We start from the raw sequence: 11,018 nt of genomic DNA, 5'->3' as shown, positions 1-11,018 counted from the left end.
AATATAAAAAAGCTAAAAACCTATGAAATGCCATTTACAAAATTTTATGTGAATATGTAAATTCATTAATTAGAAAGGAAATTTTTTTTAAAAATAAAGATTTTCTATTCGATTTTGGGATTAGAAGTCTATCTTAACAGAATACATAAAGCATGAGCACTGAAACAGAGATTGAACAAAGATCAAACATTTTGACACAAGAACTCCTCTCAATAGATACTGCAAAGAAAATGAAAATACAAACCACTAACTGGAAAAAAAATATTTGTAACAATCATAATAAAAATAAGTATATGTGAAGTCTCTACTTAGAATAAAAGCAATTTCCCAACTACCATCCCCTGAGCCCTGAATATCCTCTAGCAAAGAATCAGAATGCTATTTTACATTTTATCAAGGTAAAACTATGGGACTTTTCTGCCAAATCCAGCAGGGACAGAGCAAGATGCAAACATTCAGGGAGTCGAAAGCAATCTAATATCACAGGCCAGATATTAGTAGTGTATTGATCGCAATTCCTATCCAATGCAAAAATCTGCATTCTGTGAGTGTACTGCATATGGATTGCATTTCGTCTTCATAGATGGGATTGAAAGCATTTCCTCCTTAGTAACACAGAAAGTTAACTATGTATATAATTTGATATCTTTAGATTGCATAGCAACACATTTCCCAAGCACTTCCTGAAGTGAAACTTAACTTGAAAGTTACATTTGTGTGCTCCAGCTCATGAACTTGACACTATTCTGACTACCACCATGGGCAAGTTATTCTCCACATGGTATGGAATTTTGGAATTTAATTAGAGATGCTACATGACTTCAGCTACTTGTGAATTGTTGAAATGGAGATATGATAATCCTCAGGAAAATGCTGTTCTGACAGAGAAAAAGGATAGATATGCAGTCGATTTGCATTTTAGTGTTTGATGTAAGGATGACTGCTTTAGAGAAACTGCATAATTGTCTATCATTTATCATTTGCTCATAGGGTCTGTTTCTGGTGTGACATTACTCCTGTGACTATACAATTGATCAGGAAGTTACAGGACCAGGAATTTTGATGTTAGTGGTAACAAAGATTAAAGGCAATGCAAATAGCTCTGGGGGATAGGAAACTGAACTTCTTTTTAAATAAAAAAGGCACTCATAAAAATCATGGCATGTAGAAGACCGAATTATACATGATTTTGTACATCTATAACCACCACTCTACCATCAGCTCCATGAAAACAAGGACCATCAAACCTAACTCAGTGCCTGTTACATGGAAGGCACTCAATATATAATTGCTGAATGAATAACTGAATGGCTAGATGAAATGATCTTTTTCTCCTGGGTGAATAGATTGTTAAATACAAAGATGATTTTTTCAGTGTTCTGTGGAAGATACTTTATATTGTAGCAAATTTGCATTCGTAGAGAACCATCAGAACCATCAAAACACACTGTCAACAATGCTGTGGGAGAGGGGGAGAAGGCTGTCAGGATTAGAGTTAATTTTAAAACGACGCAATTTCAAAATGTTCTAAGCATAAATGCTATGAGAAAAGTAAGTTATTATTAATTATGGTACTTTCAGCCATCTCTTTACACTATAGTTTAAATGAGGCCAGGTAGTGCAAGTTAATTATGTAAATTTTACAAAGTGCTCTTTAAATATTAGTGTTTTCTCACTTATAAATCACATTATAAAATGTGTTCATATAAAGCAGAGCCTCAGAAATTTGATATTTCCCAAAGACAAATGGTCTAATGATATTATTGGCCAACCAATAGTACAGATTCTAAAACCACTCAATAAAGGGTAACTTAGTGCAAACTTCTGCAAAAAATATAATAGTAAAAATGGACCCTAGATCTTTTATTTTTTAAGATTTTATTTATTTATTTGACGGAGAGAGACACAGCAAGAGAGGGAACACAAGCAGGGGGAGTGGGAGAGGGAGAAGCAGGCTTCCCGCAGATCAGGGAGCCCAACGCAGGGCTCGATCCCAGGACCCTGGGATCATGACCTGAGCCGAAGGCAGACGCTTAACGACTGAGCCACCCAGGCGCCCCTTAAACTTTGTTTCTATACCCAGATTCACAGATCTAACGACAGCCACACAGGCCCCCTGGACTCTAGATCTTAAGCAAATCACATAATATCTTTTACACGTGCACCTAAAATAATAGATGCACAAGTATATATTCAGCACATTAAACAATTGGCTTCATTTTTATGTTTTTTTTTAAGATTTTATTTATTTATTTGACAGAGAGAGAGAGAGAACAAGTAGGCAGAGCGGTAGACAGAGGGAGAGAAAGAAGCAAGCTTCTCACTGAGCAGGGAGCCTGATGCAGCACTTGATCCCAGGACCCAGGGATAATGACCTGAGCCAAAGGCAGACACTTAACCAACTGAGCCACCCAGGTATATTTTTTCTGTTATTGGTAGTAATGATAATGATGACAAGCTTTTAAAATGTCTGAAGAATAATCAAATCTATCTTCTCTTAATCTTTCCTACCAATTTATTTTATTCCAGTCTTAAAATAACATATGATGGATATCAGAACTTCAGTTTTCACTGGAAAAAACATAAAAGGGAAACCTTTATAAATTTATCTGAAGCTTTTAAGATTCTAACCCTCCTTAACTGATATTAAAATTGCATAAATATTCCAACAACAAATGCTGAATTGTCATTGTGTCTTCACTCAGTGAATGGATTTAGGCACCTAGGGTATGGACATTAATTAGATAATGCTCAAAAGTAGAGTAGGGAAATAAGCTTCCTACATTTGTAGGTCAGATTTCTACTGGTGACTTCAGGGAAGTTGGATTAATAGAATAAAACAGCTAGCATTTGTAAAGTCTTTAGTATATGCCAGGCACTTTTATGTGATTGACATTAACCCCACATCAACTGAGTGAACTCAGTACCATTATTCACTCCATTTCACAGATGAGAAAACCAAGGTACAGAGAAATTAAACAACTTGAACTGACATTCAGACCTAGGCAATCTGGTCTGAACCCAAGCTTTTAACAACTAGGCATAATACCTTGCAATGGATTAGATGGATTTGAATTGAAACAATTGGGGGGGTGTCAGTCACTGGTGTTATCCTGTGAAGGAAGCAAAGACAAATAACACAAAGCAGCTTTCAATCTCATAGATGTTCATAAATACTGAACACTTAGAAATGTGTTCACAGATTTTTGGCATGCCAAATTGTCTTTTGATTTGACATACGATATTACACCTCTACAAGTTTTCATCTCCCTTCTCTGAATTCCTTGGTATTTAAGTGGCCTGGACTGTTTATTTTAGCATCAAATCATCTACTTTGTCCTGTTGTGTACAGAGTCACTCAATTGGACAACTCATTAAAGCCTATATTGTTTAAGGAACTATAATAACATTATTTTTGTCCTTTTTCAACCAGATGTCTTCAACCCAGGGTCCTAGGTTATATAAAGACTTTGAAAGAGGTCAGCACACACGGTTTCAATGGAATTGATTTCTGAATTCCCATATTCTTTTTTTTTATTCTTACATGTCTTTCTTAAAATTTATCTGAGAACAAATCTAAAGTCACATAGCGTGTTCCCACTTTTTACAGTTACAGGCCCACCCCTTTATTTTACCTCTAATTTTAAGAAGGTAGATTAACCTAAGGTTTAAAAGACTCTAGGATGCTAAAAAAAGGGACACATTTAAATACTGATTATAGGAAATTTTCCTTTAATCATTATTCAAAGCTGTCTTAAACCTTAAACCTTTCTTCTTTTTATACAAACACATAGGCATACAATATCAATACAAATGCACATGCACAGAGTTTTATATTAGAAATGGATATTCTGACCTATGTCTAAAGACTGTATTCAGAATAGCCAAAGTGTAAGTTGCTGACGCTCCTTCTTTAAAATGTTAATATTTTATATTTTCTGCAGGAGTATTAAATCCTGCAAGGTTTATTAGACAAAATATGTTGGTTTTTTCAGGTGTTTTATTCAATTATATAGTTTAAACTGATTTTATAAGTATATGAAATATTTATTACTATTTCAATGAATTTTCAAGGTTTTTTCATATTTAAAAATGAAACATATGTTATCTGTTTCTTAATATTAAGAAATATAGGGGCACCAGGATGGTTCAATCAGTTAAGCATCCAACTCTTGATCTCAGTTCAGGTCTTGATCTCAGGGTTGTGGGTTCAAGCCCCACGCTGGGCTCCAGGATGGGCATGAAGCCTAGTTTAAAAAATAAACACATATATTAATATTAAGAAATCTACTTATTTCACCTTAGGATTAAAAAAAAACTCAGATGTGTGCTTAAAATATGAAAGCACATACATAGTTTTCCCCAATTATTTCATAAGTAGTAAAAAATTTGAAGAGAACCCAGAGAAAGCTATTACTATTTAAGCTCTTAAAGAACAGAGTTCCTATGAATCTGCAGTAAAATTTTATAAGTGAATCTCCACTTTCTAAGCTGAGCATGTATGTTAAAAGACATGAAATACTACAAGTTTCAAAAAACATAGTCCAATACTCTACTGTAAACATTGCATATTAATTAGTTTTGCTGGGAGTTAAATAATAGCTCTTCGTATGGCAATGGTTGATACAAATCTTTCTCTATAGCACTAATAGACTATTTTTTTGCCAATACAGTGATCTATAACATTCATGAAAGCTCTGTGTTGTACATCCATAAGCATTTGTTTACTCATGAACCTGTTGTTTAGCAACAGACTAATCAACTTAACCAACTGGGAAAACTGGAATACTCACCTCTGCATCATGTGTCTCTCATCTTCCAGTAGGAGCCAAGGCATCCCTCACAGCAATGGGAGGAACATAAGATAGCATGGAGAGACACTCTGACTTAGAATTGATATAATGACACTTCTACCTCATTTCATTGGCCAAAGCTAGTCAAATGACCAAGCCCCACACAGAACACTGTAAGGTTACACGGCAAAGGTCATGGTTACAAGGAGTGGTAAAAAATTGTAATCAGGGCCATTTTTGCCATCAAGCTCAGATGTATACATATTGGATCACATTGTTTTCCTTATTATTTTTATAGAACAGTGAAATCTCAGTTTGCCTAGATGTTAGCTTAGAAACATTTTTAACAGCTTTGAGTTAAAGTGGCAATATCCTGAATATTCTTGTCTAAGGAAAAAAAAACCCTCACTTTATATAGAATCAGAATTTCCAAACTTCAATATACAGGATAATTAAAATGGATATTATTATGTTTAGAAAAGAGGTAAAAGAAAGACTTCACAATGTTGTAGGGTCTAGAGTTAATTTGATTATTCTTCCTGCTTTTTGTTTTGTTTTGTTTTGTTTGTTTTTTCTTCTTTAAATTTTTTATTGTTACGTTAATCACCATACATTATTACATCATTAGTTTTTGATGTAGTGTTCCATGATTCATTGTTTGTGCATAACACCCAGTCCTCCACGCAGAACGTGCCCTCTTTAATACCCATCACCAGGCTAACCCATCCCCCTACCCACCTCCCCTCTAGAACCCTCAGTTTGTTTTTCAGTCCATCGTCTCTCATGGTTTGCCTCCCCCTCTGATTTCCCCCCTTCATTCTTCCCCTCCTGCTATCTTCTTCTTTTTTTTTCTTAACATATATTGCATTATTTGTTTCAGAGGTACAGATCTGTGACTCAACACTCTTGCACAATTCACAGCGCTCACCATTGCACATACCCTCCCCAATGTCTATCACCCAGCCACCCCATCCCTCCCACCCACCCACATTCTTCCTGCTTTTTATATTTGCTGTATTTAATACCTTCCTATTACATTTGTTTTTTTTCCTCTGCTTGTCTATTAGTATAATGATTATGTAATACAGCTATAATAGAAAAATTATGGGTCAATAATCAGAAGATGAAAATGAGTTATTTTAATACTTAATTTAAGTCTTAATTTCTCTGAATTTCTTAAAGTGAATGAACTTTCATTTTATCTTCTTTGCCCTCAGATATATGAATTTGTATAGCACATTAACAGTGTAAGAGACAACAAATTTTCTGACTAAATTGTGATGTTAAAAGAAAATTGTGTTTGTAAGGAAAACTCTGCATGAGGAGAGAGTAATTTCACTGTTTAGCAAAAAGAACAGAAATATTAAATTGCTACTTTCTATCTATGGATAGGAAGCTTTATATGATATCAGTTGAGAAATGTCAAACAAGGGAAATGATGTATTCATATGGGGCTTCGATTACCAAATCTACTAAGTGGCCTAATTAGAGTCTGGTGGAGATATGGCCTTGGTGCAAATATTTATGGTGATCTTCAGAAAAATCATTGGCATTAATCATGAAGCTCTACATTTCACAGAATAGGCTACTGAAAAATAATACAGTCCTGATGATAATAGTGACAATGTATTTTTCCTCCAGTAGAGTAATAACTGATGAAAGCAACAAGCTCATGATAGTGAATCATCTTCCATTTCCCCCCGAAAATATACTCTTTTCTATACTCGATGTCCAGTTTTAAATTCCATTAATGTTATGCCATCCTGTGAATACACATTTGATGCCTTCTACATGAAAAACAATGGACTAGATATTCGGGATAAAAAAAGGGGGGGTAGGGAGTAAGTAGTGGCTTCCCCTTAAAGTTGCTTATGAATTATTAAAAGAAGTAAGGCATGTATGCAAATAACTAGAAGACAAAGGTCTATTCTTTATAAAAGAGAAATAGATAAAGTGGTCTAGAACTTCCAGAAGTGGGGCAATAGTACCACACTAAAGCAAAGCCATTATTGTTTGCCTTAGAAAATAAGGAACATAGTACAGCCAGATGAGCAACAAAGTACTTTGAAGTTTCCTCTCTGGCCCCAGTAATATGCTAGCAACTGTGATACAAAACAAAATAAAACAAAAAGACAAGCACGGTGACTGCCCTCCGTGATTTGTCCCTCGTCACCTAGAAAAAGACTTGATGAAGTACAGAATGTAAGTACATTTGGGGCCAACAAAAAAGAGATCAGTGAACCCTGGCAGGAAATGCTTCAGGAAGAAATGAAACCCAAGGTGAGGTAGAAAGACAAGGGAAGACAATGTCTGAGGTGAAGGCAAGGCATGAGCAGAGATGTAGAGTCCATAACGAGCACCTGTGTTCCAAGAAGAGTGAGCAGAGACATTCATTTTTATAAATGTCTCTTTGGAGGAAATAACAATGAAATAAAAATTTATTATAATAAGACAAAGGGCAGACAAAAAGAGAAAATGGAATTTAAATAGTAAAATTTGATTCAAGATGCAGTCAGGAGAACTTGGAGTTTTATAAACGAGTCAAGATTTGTTTGGCAGCTAAATGCAGGATGGATTGGAAGAGGCAGAGGGAGGAGAAACAGATGTCAGGAAAATTTCAAATTCTTTTGCCAATATAAAACTATATTCCATTCATCACTCCCCCTTGAGGAATGAAGGATTTATTTCCCCATCTGCTAGGAGTGCTGCCAGCAGACAACTTTAAATTGTCAGCCCCCTTTGGGGATTCTTTCAGCAAAACGGAAGGACCCTGCCAAACATCACACCCCCTTTCCAGGGTGGTCTGCATCCAGTATTCTTGCCTCAAATGGGGAGATCTCTGAAGAGTCATGCCATCTTCAGAAGTTAAGAAGCTTAACTTCTTCCTCAGTCCAATTCTGCTTCCTCCCCTCCCCTCCCCTCCCCTCCCTTCCCCTTCCTTTCCCTTCTCTTCCCTTCCCCAGGACATCTCAAGAGCTCTCCTCAGTAAATCGCCATCTTGGAGTCTGTTTCACAGGGAAGCCAAGTTGTGAACATTCTCTTTTGCTTCTCTTTACAGAACTGTAAAACTGTTCTTTGAGGCACACAACATTGCCAGAACGGATGTGATAACACTGCTCTGGCAGCTATGCTCTCCTGTTCCTGTCTCTGTTCTTGCCTTAGGGAGTTGTACTGTTACACTTACATCTATACTAAGTACTTCCACAGGGCACAGAAACACTGAGAAAACAATGGCAATAGCTACAGAAATGTTAAGAAAAATAGAGTTTTTTTTTCATTTCTAAACGGTAAAGAGTAACAATATCTTAAAATTTTTCCCTCACTCCATTTACCCTTGAGTCATCTTCTCTTATCAAGAGACATTATTTCAGAGAAATTTAAACAACATATTGTTGATTCCCTCCTCTCTTCAATGCACCTCCCCACTATCACCATCACCTCACCTCCACTTTAGGTAATCTTGTGTGCTGTATTATTCACTTTATGACCCAACTCTACCTTCACCATTTATGATAGATTAGGCCCATAAGAATTGTGGGAAAAGAAGATAGGTATTTGTTGGTAAGCCGGTTTTCTTTTAGAAAAGATGGAAAGGGCATACCACTCCTTTTGGAGACTTTTACTGGTAGCAAGTTTTAACAAGTATAACTAAACAAATTAAAATGCCCTATTCATCTACACATGTTCACTTAAAAAAAATTTTTTTTAAAGATTTTATTTATTTGACAGAGAAAGAGACACAGTGAGAGAAGGAACACAAGCTGGAGCAGAGGGAGAGGGAGCAGCAGGCTTTCCGTTGAGCAGGAGCCCTACTTGGGGCTCGATCCCAGGACCCTGGGATCCTGACCTGAGCCGAAGGCAGATGCTTAACATCTGAGCCACCCAGGCACCCCAACAAAACATTTGTTTTATGTGTTCAGAACCTGTTTTAAAATGCTTAAAATGCTGTAGTTTGCAAAATGTGACTATACTAAATTTTTAAAATCATTTGACCATTTTAAAATACTATGGATTTTAATTAAGACATTGGAGCGACCAAAGTGATATTTAAAGTGAAAGATAAAGTGGAGCACCTGAGTGGCTCATATTTTAGGCCTCGGATTCTTGATTTCTGTTCTCATGATCTCAGGGTCCTGAGATGTGCTGGGCCTCCAGCTCGTGCTCAGTCCGCTTGGGGTTCTCTCTCTCTCTCTCTCTCTCTCGCTCTCTCTGCCCCTCCCCCACTATTTCAAATAAATAATCTTTAAAATAAAATAAAATGAAAGATAAAGCAAGCATACCTGATACAACTCGTTCTCTTCATGGTCAAGGTGCAGAGCTTTTAAGGAGCTAAAAAAACAAAAACATTAACTCTTCTCCAAAATTGTTTACTCATTGACTCATAATGGAAGAAAAAAATCCACATTTTTTTGATAGTGCAAATTCACAAGCAAAGCTAAAAGGTCATACCTACTATCATTTAATTCATTTAAAGGAGTCTCAATTATGCAGAAATTTAGCTAAGTAATACATATTTGTTAAGTAAAGATTGTATTATATTTATTATCATCTCAAATGTCACCCCTCTAGTCCATGAACATGAAGAAGGGCCGAGATGGGGTTGGGATGGGGGCGGAGCCCGCTCCAGGGACCTCAGGCCACACATGGAGGCCAACAAGCTGGAGCCGCAGCTGCAGGAAAAATCGGAACCTGGGTCTGAGTGGGAACCAGCAGGTGGCTCAGGCTGGGGCCGCTGCAGAATAAGCTGCTCTTGGGACAGAAGGATGTGCTGGGGCTACGATGGATCATGGACGATTTACCTATGCTCCCCTGAGAAGAACATCTACAAAATCCATGTCATCAGGTTCAAGATTTGAGACACAGATTCAGGCACAGTCCTCTGAAATCAAGAAGCCCCAACCTCAGAGCGGTTGCTCATCAGTCCACAGAACCTGGACCCCAGTGCTGGGTGCTTTGTCTGCCACCAGTTCTGCACCTACAGGCCTCCGCCTGAGGCAAGGGGGAGCCACGGTGGCGTTCACAGTGGGAGACAAGCTTGTCAACAGCTTCCACATGATTGAGAGGTACTGATTCGCAACCAGCATCTCAAAAGCTTTGACTTCCACTTAGGCTTCGCATCCCCAGCAGCAAGAACACCTGCAAGTACATCTATGACCCCATGTCTTCTGTCTGGGGGTTTTCCAAGAGCCCTGGACCCTGAGTCAACGATGGGAGGGAGGGGGCCTGATGTCCCCAGTCCAACTCTGTGAAGCCCATGGGGCTTGGCACATGGGATGGGGTGGTAGGAGGGTTGTCCACCTCCATGTACAGGAACGCCTCCTGTGTAGGGACCCATTCCCTTCCCCTGCCTACCACCAACAGTCCACTTGGAGTTGTAAAGTCACACATGGAGATCCGTGGTGGGGTCTGGCTCCCAAGCTTCCAAAGGGAGTCTGGGCCCTGGCTCGAGCCCCAGCCCCAGCCCCAGCCCCTACCATCAGGAGAGGAGCCACTGCCTGAGATGTGGGAGGGACCAGCCCAGACTGCAGCCTGGGGTAGGAACTGGACCAACTCTATGTAGTTTTCAATAAATTCTCCTCTTTTTCTGTAAATAAATAAATAAATAAGCAAGCAAAATATTGGAGAAACAGGAGTCTGAACAAAAAATAACTTAAATATGGCAATTTTAACATATTCTCTTGTTTACTAATATCTTCATTCCCTTAAGTAAACTGGCTCACACTTAAATGGATTTTATTCTCAAAATAGCATCTTCTATGCATAGTTATTCAGCACTTCAGTCTATTAATTAGCATATCAAATTTACTACAACTTGTAACTCTTAACTGTAGCCTGCTAAAATTGTCAAATAGTATATTTAGATAATAAAAACACAGTCCTTAAGAAAGAGCATATATTTCCCATTTTCTGTGTAGAAGAATTTTGCAAAAAGGACAACACAAACTTAAAGGATTAATTGCAGGAGGATTTGTTTAATAATCTCAGAATAGTTCAAGAAACGTCAGAAAAGTTTATGAGAACACATAAGTTAAAAATGGCTTCTAGTTTCAAATATATAAAACCATAAGCATTTTTATTAAAAAGTATCCATTTTTATATGTGCTTTCCTCCCCTCTTCCTAGAATGTTTACAACCTAAAAATAGACATTGCTTTGTTAAATATGTTTCTACTAGATATTGGTTGTTTCTTTCTTTTTTTTCTTTTGGTATTGGTTGTTTCTTAGT

At 37.4% G+C, this 11,018-nt stretch overlaps 1 pseudogene; it reads left to right on the top strand.

The window, feature by feature from the left end:
- Positions 1–9,365: 9,365 nt before the first annotated feature.
- On the top strand, positions 9,366–9,993 carry LOC112821913 (protein unc-119 homolog A pseudogene; annotated as a pseudogene).
- The last annotated feature ends 1,025 nt before the right edge of the window (positions 9,994–11,018 follow it).

This window comes from Callorhinus ursinus, unplaced genomic scaffold (assembly GCF_003265705.2).
Source record: "Callorhinus ursinus isolate GAN/ISIS: 27379988/994484 unplaced genomic scaffold, GSC_fseal_2.0 scaffold8, whole genome shotgun sequence".
Classification (NCBI taxonomy): Eukaryota; Metazoa; Chordata; class Mammalia; order Carnivora; family Otariidae; genus Callorhinus; species Callorhinus ursinus.
Note: the sequence above shows the minus strand (reverse complement) of the source record. Positions and strands in the feature narration are given on the sequence as shown.